Below are 18039 nucleotides of genomic sequence, written 5' to 3'. Positions count from 1 at the left end.
TTGTGTACATTCATATCACAATTTCTGACAGTAGATAGGCAAAAGTAATCCTTTCTTGTTGTTTTGGTTTTCACTAATAATATTAGAGGGTTTCAAGATGATCTAAAGTCCTTTTTAAAAAATGTCTGATGGTGTCAAGCATTTTGTGACTTGTTTGGATCTGTTCCTTTTTCTTTCTTTTATTTTTGTCAAAGAGTTGCTCTTATGAGCCAGTTTATGTGACTTGTTTGGATCTCTAATGCTCAGTTGCATTGCCTTTATGTCATATACCTAGTGATGATGGAGATGATTGGAGTGTTAATTGGATATTTAAATATGTTAGTGCTAGGTATCATGCCCACTGAAAATCTTGTGTGGAATCTATTACCTATGACATTTCATTTCCTTATAAGAATTTGTGGAGTCTTCTCTTGTCACATCATTTCTTTCTTTATTTCAACAAATACAACCATAGACTACTCATTCCTATATGGGTATGTAAATAAGGAACCTATCTATTAGTATCAAACATGTGATTGCTAGATCAAAGTATCACACTTGCTACCTACTGTAAGAACTACCCCTTATTATTAGTAAGATAGATTAAGTTATGCTAAAAAGCTTAATTCATTCCTCAATTTCCCTCTACTCATTGGAATAGTTATCTTTTTATAAATCAAATGACCCTTCTTGTTCGTAAAGGTTGCTTTTGATACCTGAACAAACGAATAACTCTTAATTTGTCATGACTTGATTTCATTTTTTTTCTTGAATACAAAGGGGGCCAAGAGAAGAGTTATTAAGCTCAATGAATTTGAATTTGTGATATTGTTACTGTGTTTTCATGGTTAGATAGATCTTAAAAGATTCATGGATTATTCGATTTAATAAATAATTTTGTTAATTTTTTTCTTTTGAATCAAGAAAGGTAAAATTTTGTGTATATAAAATGTAAGAAGAGCTTTGCTTTGAACATTCTCATAAGAGAAAGGAAATTTTACCATTATATAGAATTAAAATTCCTTGTAAATTAATGTAAGAATCAAATGAAATGATGAAATGGGAAGAATATCTACACTTGTGAAGTGTTTTTAGTGAAAGAATATTGTAATCTATAAAAATACAAAATTGTGTTCCATTTTTCTTAGTGTTTCATTTTCTTCTATTTCTTTCTAGGAGAAAGATTGTGATCACTTTGTGCTTTATTCTTTAAAAAAGTTAACTATATGTGATAAATTTTTCTTTTGTAAGGAAGATGAATTTTAGAAGGGTGTTGACTATGGGTAAGTTAAGGAAGGGTAGATCAAACGAATCTGTGTCTGATATTGTGCCTTAAATCCACATGTAAGTATAGCAACAATGTTTCTCTCTTTTGGTTAGTTGAGATTCAATGAACTAGTTAAGATGTGGCTTAACTTGATATCCATTATTTTCCTTGCTTGATTTATGAACAACTACATTTTATTGATATGTTACAAATGACACCATACTTACTGACATAAACTAAATGTATCCATTAAGTGTTTACGCTTGTAGCAAGCATTTTAATTTTATGCCTATATGTTGGTAGTGCATAGTGGAAATTAGGATGTGATAGAAAATTAAATTTATACATGTTGATCAATGAATGTTGATGAATTTATTTCATACATTGATTCAACTATCCATGTTATTTGTGAATGTTTTTCTTGAACATGGTTTGATTTGACCACATCTTCCATTACTGCTCCAGTATTATATATTATACTTCCTCGTTGCCGAGCTAGGTATCTTTCATGTCAGGAAAGATTTCAAGGAAGCTTAACAGCTTCAAGGTAGGGTGATAAAGAACTCCTACAATTTTCTTGCCCATGTGTTCTTAGACAAGTTTTTGAGCTTCTATCAAAATGGTCGACGTAATTGGTATGTCTCGATATTTGGGTAATGAAATTATGGTTTCATTTTAATTTGAGCATATACATATATGTATCATTATTTTTATTTAAAGTTAATGATAGTTAATTAGCTAATTTTGACCAGTCAATATTCAAAAGATCTTGACTCTCATTGAATTATCCGCATGTTATGGAGATTGCTGATGTGGCATTGGTTTTGTAGGGGCGGTCCTTACATATGATATCAGAGCATATGTTTAATTGATATACTTGCCCATGTTTCATCTCCCTGCCACATCCATGATTATGGCTACTTGGACATATGTGGGAAGTAGTATGTTTCATGGCTACACCAGATACCTCTTGTCTTTGGCACTATATGAACATTCCATAATTGGGAATTCTACATGTTAGGTGGGATCCCAAGAAAGTACCTTTTGTATTACTAGGGCATTTTTGGGTTGGGTAATTCTATTAGTTAGGTAGGATCCCAAGGAAATTCTTATTGGTAATAATTGGACATTATAGGGTTGGGTATTCTATGAATTATTTAGGATCCCAAGGAAGTGTAAGGCTTCATGGTTGAGTAGGAAAGCACCTCACCCATATTTTGTGTGATGATTGAATGACATGAAGGCCATACATCATGACTTGTGCTTATATGTTCATTAAGCACACTATGGTAATGAGATGGGCTTAAGACCTAAGGTCACTGCATCGATAAAAAATGGATTTATTGATCCTTGTAGGTGATTGGTGAGCATACCTAGATCACTTACTTAATGGTGTTGATCATATGGTAGATGTCATTTCACTTTTATTATGTGCTTATTGCTCCATGTCCGACATGCAAGTTGACATTTCTATGATGCCCATGGAGGTATGATGCTTTAAATTATACTTCACGTATTTATAAAAAAATGTATTGTCATGGATAGATGATGTGTAGGTCAAGATCCCTAGATAATGTCATGTGTTACCTTCCTAAATGGAAAATTACTTGCTAACCTTTGAACAAGAAGAATGAAATAGTTGTTGACTATTTAAACTAGTGCTTTGCTTGATTATTATATGCTTTTTACAATTGATGAAGTGGAAATTTCTTAGTAGGGCATAGTTCTTACATATGATGAAATAAAGTTTGACATGTTGGTCAACTTCTTAAGTATATTCATTTATGGCATATTCATGTGATGATATGTTGTGTTTGACAATTTGGTCGATAATTGGTTTATGAAAAGTTACTATTAAAGTATCTATCATTTCAACATGTATGGGAAACTAGAATGAAGTTGCATAATTAATTGGAATATATTTTATCTACTTGTTCATTCAACTATGGGTAGTTTACTTCTAACGTTGACCTAACTTGAATATTTGACCTATGTGGCAATTGTACAGAAATACAATCTTTAGATGAGAATGGACAAGGGTATGTATGGATCCTTCTTTTATCTATATTTGAGAATATATATTACATGGGTGTTATGTATATGTGATGATCCACCATGTATGTGAGTTCTAAGACTTCATGAAGTTGTTGACCCCTTTAATTTACTCAACCTAGTCAATGAACATTAAATCAATGATTTGGTCATCTTGCATTGCCTATTTTGACTCTAGTCGATGTGTTGTTCGACATAGACTTGGTCATTATATATTCGACTTAGACCTTGGTCAATATATTCTATTGGAATTTGATTTGATTTTCTTAAATTCACTTGATACAATTGACTATGTGGCCTTTTTATCATCCATTTTACTTATCATATTGGTTGGATATATGTAATGCATTATGATGTAATTACATTGTATGTCAACTTCTGCAAGTATATGTAAGCATTATGATGATCAAATGTTGATGAGTACATTAATGATTTTATGTGTGGATATATTTGTATTTCATGATGATTTAAAAGATAATTAATTAGATGTATCATGATTACATTACTTGATTATGTTTCATGGACATTGACTTATTTGTGTGAGCACTTACTCCCTCAATGAGCACCACATGTAGATGGTACGTATGGTTGATTATTTTTGTTGCTCATGATCAAGGTTTGATTAAAGATGAGTTAAAGGAAAATATTGACTCTTGACATTTATAACTCAAAAATTATCTTCTTTAGCTATTGACATTATGGATGAGCTAAAGGTATTGTGAGTGCATAAGTATGATAGGATGTGGATATGAAGTACCTACTAGCAGGGTCAAATCCACAGGTGATGCCAAGATATGGTAAGTAAGCATGAGTATCTGAGTGATATCATGTGATTTTAATGTAATGTGAGTATCTGAGTGATATCATGTGATTTTAATTTTGAGAATCATTCAGATAAGAAAGTATTTTATTTGGCATTTCATTGGAAAATCAATAGATTTATTATATATGATGGACTGACATTTGGTGTTGTTCCTGTAATGCAATAGAGGGAACAACACATCATTAGAAAGGGGGAATATTTTCAGAGAGAGGTAGCCTAACCTTGAAAAACTGTAGAATGGTAATGGAATTCACACACCCACATGTAGAAAATGATCTTGAAATGATTTCTTATAGATTTGTTTATCTGATAGATATGTTAATATTATCTTGAAAAGATTGTTTCCATGAGATTATGTGTAGAATTTATTAGAAATCATTCAAATGAAATGTAGATTTCATTTAAGGGAATGAAAAGTTGGCTTTATTGGAGCAAAAAGGCAACATTTTGATATAATTGAATGTGGTTGCATGCATTATTGTGAGTAATGAAAGTTAGTTTCTAGTCCTGTTAATTAGATTTCTTAAATTTCTATGAATATTTTTGTGTTTTCTTACTAATCTACATCGATATGATGCATTATCTAAGGGGGGTTGGATGTCACAACCCATTTCTCTTACTTTCGAATAAAAGGGGTGTTGTTATGCCACATACTTATTAAGCTTAATTATTTTACAGTATAATAATAATGTACGACCATTGAAAAATGGAGTTGCGAAATGCAAAGAATTGGGGGGTTTTTACACAATTGACGGATTAGGAAACATTTTTAAAAAATTGTGCGAAAGCCCTAACTTATTTCTTCTACCGAATATTTTATGGGGGGCAATCTATGTGTTGTGGAAACTCTACCTCTATAACCGGCTACTCGGTTGTAGCTACTCTAATGGCATTAGCATCCATGACTCAAACACTTCTAGATATACTACCACTTTTTAAATTAGCCATTGTCTTCTACCCAAGGACACGATAATCAAATTCTCAAGTATCACAGAACCCATTTCTTGCATGGGCGTAGTTATACTATATTTCCTATTGCCTGCTATTATAGCAATAACAAGAGGTGTTCTACCATCTCTGAAGACAATTCTCTATCCAAAATGGGCAAAATTGATAAAACCCAATTGCAAGTGGAGCAAAATGTTAGTCGATACGGAAGATTATTTTCAAATGTCAATGAAGTTGCACTCAAATGGGACATTGGGAGCATGATCAGTGAAATATTATTTGTGATATTGTTACTATATTTTCTTGGTTAGATAGATCTTAAAAGATTCATGGATTATGTGATTTAATAAAGAATTTTGTTAATTGTTTTCTTTTGTATCAAGAAAGATGAAAATTTTGTGTATATAAAATGTAAGAATGATTTGAACATTCTCATAAGAGAAAGGAAATTCTACCATTATACAAAATTAAAATTCCTTGTAAATTAATGTAAGAATCAAATGAAATGATGAAATGGGAAGAATATCTACACTTGTGAAGTGTTTTTAGTGAAAGAATATTGTAATCTATAAAAATACAAAATTGTGTTCCATTTTTCTTAGTGTTTCATTGTCTTCTATTTATTTTTGGGAGAAAGATTGTGATCACTTTCTGCTTTATTCTTTAAATAAGTTAGCTATATGCGATTAATTTTTCTTTTGTGAGGAAGATGAATTTTAGAAGGGTGCTGACTATGGGTAAATTGAGGAAGTGTAGATCAGACGAATGTGTGTCTAATATGGTGTCTTTAATCCACATGTGAGTATATCGACAATGTTTCTTTCTTTTGGATAGTTGAGATTCGATGAACTAGTTAAGATGTGTCTTAACTTGATACCCATTATTTCCCTTGCTTGATTTACGAACAACTACATTTTATTGATATGTTAGAAATGACACCATACTTACTGACATAAACTGAATGTATCCATTAAGTGTTTACGCTTGTAGCAAGCATTTTAATTTTATGCCTATATGTTGGTAGTGCATAGTGGAAATTAGAATGTGATAGAAAATTAAATCTATACATGTTGATCAATGAATGTTGATGAATTTCTTTCATACATTGATTCGACTATCCATGTTATTTGTGAATGTTTTTCTTGAACATGGTTTGATTTGACCACACCTTCCATTACTACTCTGAGTTTTACATATTATACTTCCTCGTTGTCGAGTTGGGTATCTTTCATGTTAGGAAAGATTTCGAGGAACCTTAACAGCTTCATGGTAAGGTGGTAAAGAACTTCTACAATATTCTTGTCCTTGCGTTCTTAGACAAGTTTTTGAGCTTCTATCAACATGGTCAACATAATCGGTATGTCTTGGTATTTGGGTAATGAAATTATGGTTTATTTTTAATTTGAGCATATACATATATGTATCATTATTTTTAGTTAAAGTTAATGATAGTTAATTAGCTAATGTTGACTGGTCAATATTCAAAAGACCTTGACTCTCATTGAATTATCCGCATTTTATGGAGATTGTTGATGTGGCATTGGTTTTGTAGGGGAAATCTTTACATATGGTATCAAAGCATATGTTTAATAGATATACTTGCCCATGTTTCATCTCCCTACCACATCCATGATTATGGCTACTTGGACATGTGTGGGAAGTAGTATGTTTCATGGCTACACCAGATACCTCTTGTCTTTGGTACTATATGGATATTCCATAATTGGGAATTCTACATGTTAGGTGGGATCCCAAGAAAGTACCTTTTGTATTACTAGGGCATTTTTGGGTTGGGTAATTCTATGAGTTAAGTAGGATCCCAAGGAGATGCTTATTGGTAATAATTGGGCATTACAGGGTTGGGTATTCTACGAGTTAAGTAGGATCCCAAGGAAGTGTAAGGCTTCATGGTTGGGCAGGAAAGCACCTCAACCATATTTTATGTGATGATTGAATGGCATAAAGGCCATACATCATGACTTGTGCTTATATGTTGGTTAAGCACACTATGGTGAAGAGATGGGCTTAAGACCTAAGGTCATTGCATTGATAAAAAAAAGGATTTATTGATCCTCTCAGGTGATTGGTGAGCATACCTGGATGACTTACTTAATGGTGTTGATCATATGGTAGATGTCATTTCACTTGTATTATGTGCTTATTGTTCCATGTCCGACATGCAAGTCGACATTTTCTATGATGCCCATGAAGGTATGATGCTTTAAATTATACTTCACGTATTTATAAAAAATGTATTGTGATGGATGGATGACGTGTAGGTCAAGATCCCTGGATAATGTCATGTGTTACCTTCCTAAATGGATAATTACTTGCTAACCTTTGAACAAGATGAATGAAATAGTTGCTAACTATTTAAACTAGTGCTTTGCTTGATTATTATATGTTTTTTGCAATTGATGATGTGGAAATTTCTTAGTAGGGCATGGTTCTTACATATGATGAAATAAAGTTTGACATGTTGGTCAACTTCTTAAGTATATTCATTTATGGCATATTCATGTGATGATATGTTGTGTTCGACAATTTGGTCAATAATTGGTTTATGAAAAGTTACTATTAAAGTATCTATCATTTGAACATGTAATGGGAAACTAGAATGAAGTTGCATAATTAATTGGAATATATTTTATCACTTGTTCATTCAACTATGGGTCATTTACTTCTAACCATGACCTAACTTGAATATTTGACCTATGTGGCAAGTGTACAGAAACACAATCTTCTTATGAGAATGGAAAAGGGTATGTATGGATCCTTCTTTTATCTATCTTTGAGAATATATATTACATGGGTGTTATGTATATGTGATGATCCACCATGTATGTGAGTTCTAAGACTTCATGAAGTTGTTGACCCCTTTAATTTACTCAACCTAGTCAATGAACATTAAATCAATGATTTGGTCATCTTGCATTGCCTATTTTGACTCTAGTCGATGTGTTGTTCGACATAGACGTGGTCATTATATATTCGACTTAGACCTTGGTCAATATATTCTATTGGAATTTGATTTGATTTTCTTAAATTCACTTGATACAATTGACTATGTGGCCTTTTTATCATCCATTTTACTTATCATATTGGTTAGATATATGTGATGCATTATGATGTAATTACATTGTATGTCAACTTCTGCAAGTATATGTAAGCATTATGATGATCAAATGTTGATGAGTACATTGATGATTTTATGTGTGGATATATTTGTATTTCATGATGATTTAAATGATGATGAATTAGATGTATCATGATTACATTACTTGATTATGTTTCATGGACATTGACTTATTGATGTGGACACTTACTCCCTCAATGAGCACCACATGTAGATGGTACATATGGTTGATTATTTTTGTTGCTCATGATCAAGGTTTGATTAAAGATGAGTTAAAGGAAAATATTGACTCTTGAAATTTATAACTCAAAAATTATCTTCTTTAGTTATTGACATTATGGATGAGCTAAAGATATTGTGAGTGCATAAGTATGGTAGGATGTGGATATGAAGTACCTACTAGCATGGTCAAATCCACAAGTGATGCCAAGATATGGTAAGTAAGCACAGGTATCTGAGTGATATCATATAATTTTAATGTAATATGTTACTTAATTTTGAGAATCATTCAAATAAGAAGGTATTTTATTTGGCATTTCATTGGAAAATCAATAGATTTATGATATATGATGGACTGACATTTTGTGTTGTTCCTATAATGCAATAGAGGGAGCGACACATCATTAGAAAGGGAGAATATTGTCAGAGAGAGGTAGCCTAACCTTGTAAAACTGTAGAATGGTAATGGAATTCACACACCCACATGTAGAAAATGATCTTGAAATGATTTCTTATAGATGTGTTTACATAATAGATATGTTAATATTATCTTGAAAAGATTGTTTCCATGAGATTATGTGTAGAATTTATTAGAAATCATTCAAATGAAATGTAGATTTCATTTAAGGGAATGAAAAGTTGACCTTATTAGAGTAGAAAGGCAACATTTTGATATAATTGAATGTGGTTTTATGCATTATTGTGAGTAATGAAAGTTTGATTCTAATCCTATTAATCAGATTTCTTAAATTTCTATGAATATTTTTGTGTTTGCTTACTTATCTACATCGGGAAGATGCATTATCTAAGGGGGGTGGATGTCACAACCTATTTCTCTTACTTTTGAATAAAAGGGGTGTTGTTATGCTACATACTTATTAAGCTTAATTATTTTACAATATAATAATAATGTATGACCATTGAAAAACGGAGTTGGGGAATACAAAGAATTATGGGTTTGTTACACAATTGACAGGTTAGGAAACAATTTAAAAAAAGGATTGCCTTGTCATGAGTCCAAGTGGCCTTTCTCTGCACGACCAACGAACCACGATATTTGAGCTATTCAAGTTGAATGGGGATGTCCAAAAACTGGAGATAAGATATACAAACAAAGATGAAGATGTGTAAATTGTGGGAGTGGAATCCTGTAAGAAACAAAGGTGCACCCTGTTAATTATTATTTGAAATCTGATCACTCAAATTTCTCTTTTCAATGCCATCTTTTATGTAAGTATATACAAACTAATTGGGTAGCAACACATATTGCCAATTTTATATTTTTGTTTAATTAAATTGGATGAATAATGTTGCACTTGTAGGAGAACTTGTGTACATTCATATCACAATTTATGACTGCCAATAGGCAAAAGCAATCCTTCCTTCTTGTTTTAGTTTTCATTGTAAATATCAGAGGGTTTCAAGATGATCTAAAGTCCTTTTGTAAACATCATTGATGGTGTCAGGCATTTCGTGACTTGTTTGGATTTGTTCCTTTTTCTTTCTTTTATTTTTGTTGGAGAGTTGCTCTTATGAGCCAGTTTATGTGACTTGTTCGAATCTCTTATGCCCAGTTGCATTACCTTTGTGTCATATACCCGTTGATGATGGAGATGATTGGTGTGTTAATTGGATATCTGGATATGATAGTGCTAGATGTCATTCCTATTGGCAATCTTGTGTGGAATCTATTAACTGTGACCTTTCGATTACATATAAGAATTTGTGGAGTCTTCTCTTGTCACATCATTCCTTTCTTTATTTCAACAAATACAACCATAGACTACTCATTCCTATATGGGTGTGTCAATTAGGAACCTATCGGTTAATAGTATCAAACATGTGATTACTAGATCAAAGTATCACACTTCTGCTACCTACTGTAAGAACTGCCCCTTATTATTAGTAAGATAGATTCAGTTATGCTAAAAAGCTTAATTCATTCCTTAATTTTCCCTCTACTCATTGGAATAGTTATCTTTTTATAAATCAAATCACCCTTCTTATCTATAAAGGTTGATTTTGATACCTAAACAAATGAATTGAAGTATTGACTCTCAATTTGGCATGACTTGACTTCATTTTTTGTTTTTCTTGAATGCAAAGGGGGCCTAGAGAAGAGTTATTAGGTTCAATGAATTTGAATTTGTGATATTGTTACTATGTTTTCGTGGTTAGATAGATCTTAAAAGATTCATGGATTATGCGATTTAATAATGAATGTTGTTAATTTTTTTCTTTTGAATTAAGAAAGATGAAAATTTTGTTTATATAAAATGTAAGAAGAGCTTGTCTTTGAACATTCTTGTAAGAGAAAGGAAATTTTACCATTATATAGAATTAAAATTCCTTGTAAATTAATGTGAGAATCAAATGAAATGATGAAATGGGAAGAATATCTACACTTGTGAAGTGTTTTTAGTGAAAGATTATTGTATTCTATAAAAATGGGAAATTGTGTTCCATTTTTCTTAATGTTTCATTTTGTTCTATTTCTTTCTAGGAGAAAGATTGGATCACTTTTTGCTTTATTCTTTAAAAAAGTTAACTATATGTGATTAATTTTTCTTTTGTAAGGAAGATGAATTTTAGAAGGCTGTTGACTATGGGTAAATTAAGGAAGGGTAGATTAGAGAAATGTGTGTATTATATGGTGCCTTAAATCCACATGTGAGTATATCAACAATGTTTCTATCTTTTGGATAGTTGAGATTCGATGAACTAGTTAAGATGTGGCTTAACTTGATATCCGTTATTTCTCTTGCTTGATTTATGAACAATTACATTTTATTGATATGTTAGAAATGACACCATATTTACTGACATAAACTGAATGTATCCATTAAGTGTTTACACTTTTAGCAAGCATTTTAATTGTATGCCTATATGTTGGTTGTGCATAGTGGTAATTAGAATGTGATAGATAATTAAATATATACATGTTGATCAAGGAATGTTGACGAATTTATTTCATACATTGATTTGACTATCCATGTTATTTGTTAATGTTTTTTTTTAACTTGGTTGTATTTGACCACACCTTCCATTACTACTCTAAGTTTTACATGTTAGACTTCCTTGTTGTCAAGCTAGGTATCTTTTATGTCAGCAAAGATTCCAGGGAAGCTTAATAGCTTTGTGGTAGGGTGGTAAAGCACACCTACAATATTCTTGCCCTTGTGTTCTTAGATAGATTTTTGAGATTCTATCAACATGGTCAACATAATCGATACATCTCAGTATTCAGGTAATGAAATTATGGTTTCTTTTAATTTGAGCATATATGTATATGTATCATTTTTTTAAGTTAAATTTAATGATACTTAATCAGCTAACATTGACTGGTCAATATTCAAAAGACCTTGACTCTCATTGAATTATCCACATTTTATGGAGATTGTTGATGTGGCATTGGTTTTGTAGGGGCAGTCTTTACAGATGGTATCAGAGCATATGTTTAATTGATATGCTTGCCCATGTTTCATCTCCCTGCCACATCCATGATTATGGCTACTTGGACATATGTGGGAAGTAGTATGTTTCATGGCTGCACTAGATACCTCATGTCTTTGGTATTTTATGGGCATTCCATAATTGGAAATTCTACATGTTAGGTGGGATCCCAAGAAAGTACCTTTTGTATTACTAGGGCACTTTTCGGTTGGGTAATTCTATGAGTTAGGTAGGATCCCAAGGAAATGCTTATTGGTAATAATTGGGCATTATAGGGTTGGGTATTCTACGAGTTAAGTAGGATCCCAAGGAAGTGTAAGGCTTAATGGTTGGGCAAGAAAGCACCTCAACCATATTTTATATGATGATTGAATGGTGTGAAGACCATACATCACAACCTGTGCTTATATGTTGGTTAAGCACACTATTGTGATGAGATGGGCTTGAGGCCTAAGGTCACTGAATTGATAAAAAAAATAGATTTACTGATCCTTGCAGGTGATTGGTGAGCATAACTAGATGACTTACTTAATGGTGTTGATCATATGGTAGATGTCATTTCCCTTGTATGATGTGCTTATTGCTTCATGTCCGACATGCAGGTAGGTCAAGATCCTTGGATAATTTCATGTGTTACCTTCTTAAATGGATAATTACTTGCTAACCTTTGAACATGATGAATGAAATAGTTGTTGACTATTTAAACTAGTGCTTTGCGTGATTATTATATGGTTTTTGCAATTGATGATGTGGAAATTGCTTAGTAGGGCATGGTTCTTACATACGATGAAATAAAGTTTGACATGTTGGTCAACTTCTTAAGTATATTCATTTATGGCATATTCATGTGATGATATGTTGTGTTCGACAATTTGGTCAATAATTGGTTTATGAAAAGTTACTATTAAAGTATCTATCATTTCAACATGTAATGGGAAACTAGAATGAAGTTGCATAATTAATTGGAATATATTTTATCCACATGTTCATTCAACTACAGGTAGTTTACTTCTATTCTTGACCTAACTTGAATATTTGACCTATGTGGCAAGTTTTATAATACATGATCTTCCTATGAGAATGGAAAAGGGTATGTATGGATCCTTCTTTTATCTATCTTTGAGAATATATATTACATGGGTGTTATGTGTATGTGATGATCCATTATGTATGTGAGTTCTACTGCATGAAGTTGTTGACCCATTTTATTTAGTCAACCTAGTCAATGAACATTAAATTGATGATTTGGTCATCTTGCATTGCCTATTTTGGCTATAGTTGATGTGTTGTTCGATATAGACTTTGTCATTATGTATTTGACTAAGACCTTGGTGGATATATTCTATTGGGATATTATTTTATTTTCTCAAAGTCGCTTGATACAATTGACTATGTGGCCTTTTTATCATCCATTTTACTTATCATATTGGTTGGATATATGTGATGCATTATGATGTAATTACATTGTATGTCAACTTCTACAAGTATATGTAAGCATTATGATGATCAAATATTGATGAGTACATTGATGATTTTATGTGTGGATATCTTTGTATTTCATGATTATGTTACTTGATTATGTTTCATGGACATTGACTTATTGATGTGGACACTTACTCCCTTAGTGAGCACCGCATGTAGATGGTACGTATGGTTGATTATTTTTGTTACTCATGATCAAGGTTTGATTAAAGATGAGTTAAAGGAAAATATTGACTCTTGACATTTATAACTCAAAAATTATCTTCTTTAGCTATTGACATTATGGATGAGCTAAAGGTATTGAGAGTGTGAAATGTCCCTTTTCTAATTTTATATGATATTTCAAGCCTCTAATCAGATCTTTAAGATCAAACAACCAACATTTCAAAGATCTACCAATTTCTCAATAAACCCCAAATCGGGTATGCCGGAAATAGTGCCAAAAACTTCACAGCTTCACATATTATTAATAAATTGGAAACACCAAACTCTTACAAAAAAACACACCCGAAAACCTACAAATCTGTAGTGTTCAGCACAAAAGCAAACTCTGCATGAGCATGCACATGGAATGGCTTCAAACTCCCGTCCTTAGCCTTCCTGGAAACCTACAAACTCCCGTTCTTGGGTCTCCTTCTCCACAGGTTTGGCAACCTTTGAAGAATAACAAAGAAATGAGCAAAAATCAAGTTCTAGAATGAGCCCAAAATACCTCCAAACCCCTTAAAAGAGGGCATAATCCTAACTCACATCCAAGAGGGGTTAATGAAACATATTTTAATAATAATTTTCATTTATTAGTCCATTAGCTTCCAAAGATTATCCCCTTTTTCCGAAACTTCACCTTTTTTAGGCCTGCCTGCCTTAAAAAAGATTATTATTTTTAATTATTTGAAAAGGGGACATGACAAGTCCTCCCCTTCCAAATATTGCTTTTCCTCAAGCAATGGCTGAACAATAAACCAATCAATCCACCTGGATCCCAAATGTAGTCATGAACTATACTATTGTCAATTAACACAGGCTCCTACAATATCCTCTGCAATATAACCAAGAGGAATCCATAATCAAACTGACAATTACTGCTCAACCAAACCCCAAAGTCACAACTTCCACAGTTAGAAACCCACGAGACACAAACTCTTAGAACATCAAAACCCAAGTAAAGTGGACAAATCAAACTACCAACACAGTAAATACCATCAACGCATTCCACTGGCCTATGCGGAATGTACAATCCAACTCTGCAACAATGGTGAATGCTCTCGAATGAAACTGTACCAAGTATGGAGAATCCACACACTGTACAACTCCTGCAGTCAACAAAACTCTGTAGATCACTGACCACTGTCTCATAACCATAACTCCCATGCACCCCTGATGGTGAAAAGCCATCACAAGATAAACAGCAAGAATTGGAACCCAAACCAAATTTGCTTGCCATCAACTCCTCAACACAAGGATCAAATGCTAACTGATATACATATGTTGCAATATAATGTTGACAAAAAAAACCAACCTCAGTCAATGGCTCACCATGAACAAGTGATACAACCCACTGTGACTGATCACCAGCTAAGTCAAGAGATGTCATAGCCAAAGGAGTAGAATCAATAACAACACCCGTTGAAGCATCACTCTGAAACTCCTACTGTAAGTCACATATTATCAAGCTATCAACTGCAGAACCTATCGCCATGTCGTGCCCATCAGAACTCTCATCCCAAGGCGTCAAACTATCCCATAACTGATGATAAGCACTAGGAACCAAAGTACATCTCTGTATCATCATCTCATCAACATGGTCATCAAAGGTAAATTGATGAGCTTACCTCACAATGTAATGCTGATAGAATGCACCAATCTTAGTCAGTGGCTCAGACTGCAATCCAGATGTAACTAATTGCAATCGATCACTAACCAAGTTGGAACTGACTACTATCTCTAAAGACATCGCCAAGGGAGTAGTATTACTAGCAAGAACCATGCCAACTATTGGCTCACCAACATCACACATGGTCTTTGATACAACATCTCTAGTCTTTGTGCCATTAGTGCTAGAGGTCACCACCATGTCAGGCATACCACAACAATCTGTTGCAGCAGCCAACTCAACTGAACCTAACTCTAGTGGGGATGAACCTGATATGCCAATGTTAGTATCAAGGATGGATGCATCCCCATCTCTACTATCTTTGACAATCTCGACCATGGACATCCTCGGATCATCAAACACCACAGCTTGTGACTGTACAGAATCTAGTAAAGACTGTAGTTTCTCTAACTCCATGATCACCTTAGCCAAATGAAACTGTGACTCTTTGAAAGCCAACTATGTACTCTCAAGAATCTTAGAAGTCACCTCAAGCTGCTCAGTAAGCTCACTCACCTCATCTTCCTTGGCCAACAATGCATCATATGTTGTACTGCCCCACTCCATAAGATAATCCCTGTTAGCTACCAACTGCATATAATCCTATCTCAAAATCTAGATAGCCTCCCATAAAGAGTGGAACTCTGTCAAGGAAAGATAACTACCTCCCTGCTCATCACTAGTAGGAGAACCCCATCCATAAACTACTAACAATTGACGAGCAACATCGAAATGTTGGCAAGCGATAGCAATGTCTCGCTCACTAACTCTCAACTGATTAGACACATGATAGCACTGGCTTGACTGTCTCCTACAAACCTCCTCTGATGCACTGTCTAAAGGAGTATCCTTAAAGTTACTAGTCTCTAGAGTATTACCATCCATATCCTGTGAATCAACTCTAAAGCTCATATCAACAAACGGAGTATCAAAAACTGTAGAACTGTTGTCCAACTCCTTTGTACCCAAGGAAACTAAGTCTTCAAAACTACCCACTACATCCTCCTGGATGTCATCAATGTCAATATGATCCTGGGACTCATCTGTACACACTACCAAATATGAAAGATCATCAACACATTCCAGCAAGTATGGTCAACTGGATATATGAACAAAGCCCAACACCAATGTATAAAAACTAATACCAACATCGGACAAGTTGCTAGCACAAGAAAAGACAACACCATGCAATCTGCTAATCAAATCCATGATAGCACCCAAACAAACACTACTACCAAAAAGTGTTAAAGATCTCCAGTCAACTGAATCCCAAATGCCAATATAACAATCTAGAGTCTATATCTGTAAACTAGAATTAGCTGGCAACTCAAGCAAAATCCTCACTTGAGTAATATGACCAATAGCAACTAACTCCACATACCTGTCATGATGAGATAATGAAGTCACAATACTGTCTTTGTTCACTTTCAGTTGGCTGGACAAATCGTGTGAAGTACTACCAGCCTCAACCTCATGTGACGAAGCATCTAACTATGCTTGGTACTCTTTCTCAGCAAAGTCATGAATGCTCAATGTCTACTCATCTCTACTAGGTATCTCACCATCATGCACAACAACATCCTCATAATCATCATCTGAACCCACTACATTGTAGTCACTACCTATTGTAACTATACCATCCTGAATACCTGTGATATCACCCTTTAACGACCTGTATACAATTGTCTCAATTTGAGTATCAAGTTGACCATTACTATCAATCTGTGTAATATCCTTTCTCACTACCTCCTGTGGCAGAGTAGAATCTGAGACCTCTACTGGCTATAAGCTAGTTTCTCAAACTCCTCATACAAGTTCTTGGTAATTGTGTCACCTGCCCTGTGAGAAAATTTGCCAAATAGAAATCTAGTCAACTTATCCACCTTAGCTGGGTCGGACAACATGTCATTCATCATACGATGGTGCTCAACCAACTGTTCAGACATGTCATGGCTTATTTTCCTAAGTTTATCTCGAATGTCTAAATAACCATCCTTTCTACTGTTCTGACTCTGGATATCAATTGTCCAAGATTGTGTCCTCTGAGACTTTGTACTATACTTGTCCATTCTGGATAAAGTAGAGTGTAACCCCAATAGGTTATAACTTCTTCAAACACCAAGAACTAACATGCAAATGATTAGAAGTAGCATGCAACCATAGATTTTGACATGCAGTTGATTAGAAGCAACATGCAACCACCAAATTCACTAAGAACTAACATGCAAATGATTAGAAGTAGCATGCAATCATAGATTTTGACATGCAGCTGATTAGAAGCAACATGCAACCACCAAATTCACCAAGAACTAACATGCAAATGATTAGAAGTAGCATGCAACCATAAATTTTGACATGCAGTTGATTAGAAGCAACATGCAACTATAAATTATGACATGCAAGATTTGGGTAGTTGTCAAAACTGACATGCAAACTTCTACAAACCCTCAGGCTAGCAAGATCATAGCTCTGATACCACCGAAATGTCCCTTTCTCTGATTTTATATGATATTTCAAGCCTCTAATCAGATCTTTAAGATCAAACAACCAATATTTCAAAGATCCACCAATTTCTCAATAAACCCCAAATCAGGTATGCCGGAAATAGTGCCAAAAACTTCATAGCTTCACATATTATTAATAAATTGGAAACACCAAACTCTTACAAAAAAAACACCCGAAAACCTACAAATCTGCACTGTTCAGTACAAAGGCAAACTCTGCATGAGCATGCACATGGAATGGCTTCAAACTCCCATCCTTAGCCTTCCTGAAAACCTACAAACTCCCGTTCTTGGGTCTCCTTC

The 18039-nt window shown here is 33.7% G+C and overlaps 1 long non-coding RNA gene across 1 annotated transcript; it reads left to right on the top strand.

Annotated features, from left to right (window-relative positions):
- The first annotated feature begins 1318 nt into the window (after positions 1 to 1318).
- Positions 1319 to 2895, top strand: LOC149554309 (uncharacterized). The gene is made up of 2 exons (XR_016365220.1): positions 1319 to 1793; positions 2077 to 2895. It is a non-coding gene; the product is annotated as an uncharacterized LOC149554309 (long non-coding RNA).
- Positions 2896 to 18039: the final 15144 nt, after the last annotated feature.

The sequence above is a fragment of the Cupressus sempervirens genome, chromosome 5 (genome assembly GCF_028749045.1).
Source record: "Cupressus sempervirens isolate cs-2001-9-10 chromosome 5, ASM2874904v1, whole genome shotgun sequence".
NCBI lineage: Eukaryota > Viridiplantae > Streptophyta > Pinopsida > Cupressales > Cupressaceae > Cupressus > Cupressus sempervirens.
Note: the sequence above shows the minus strand (reverse complement) of the source record. Positions and strands in the feature narration are given on the sequence as shown.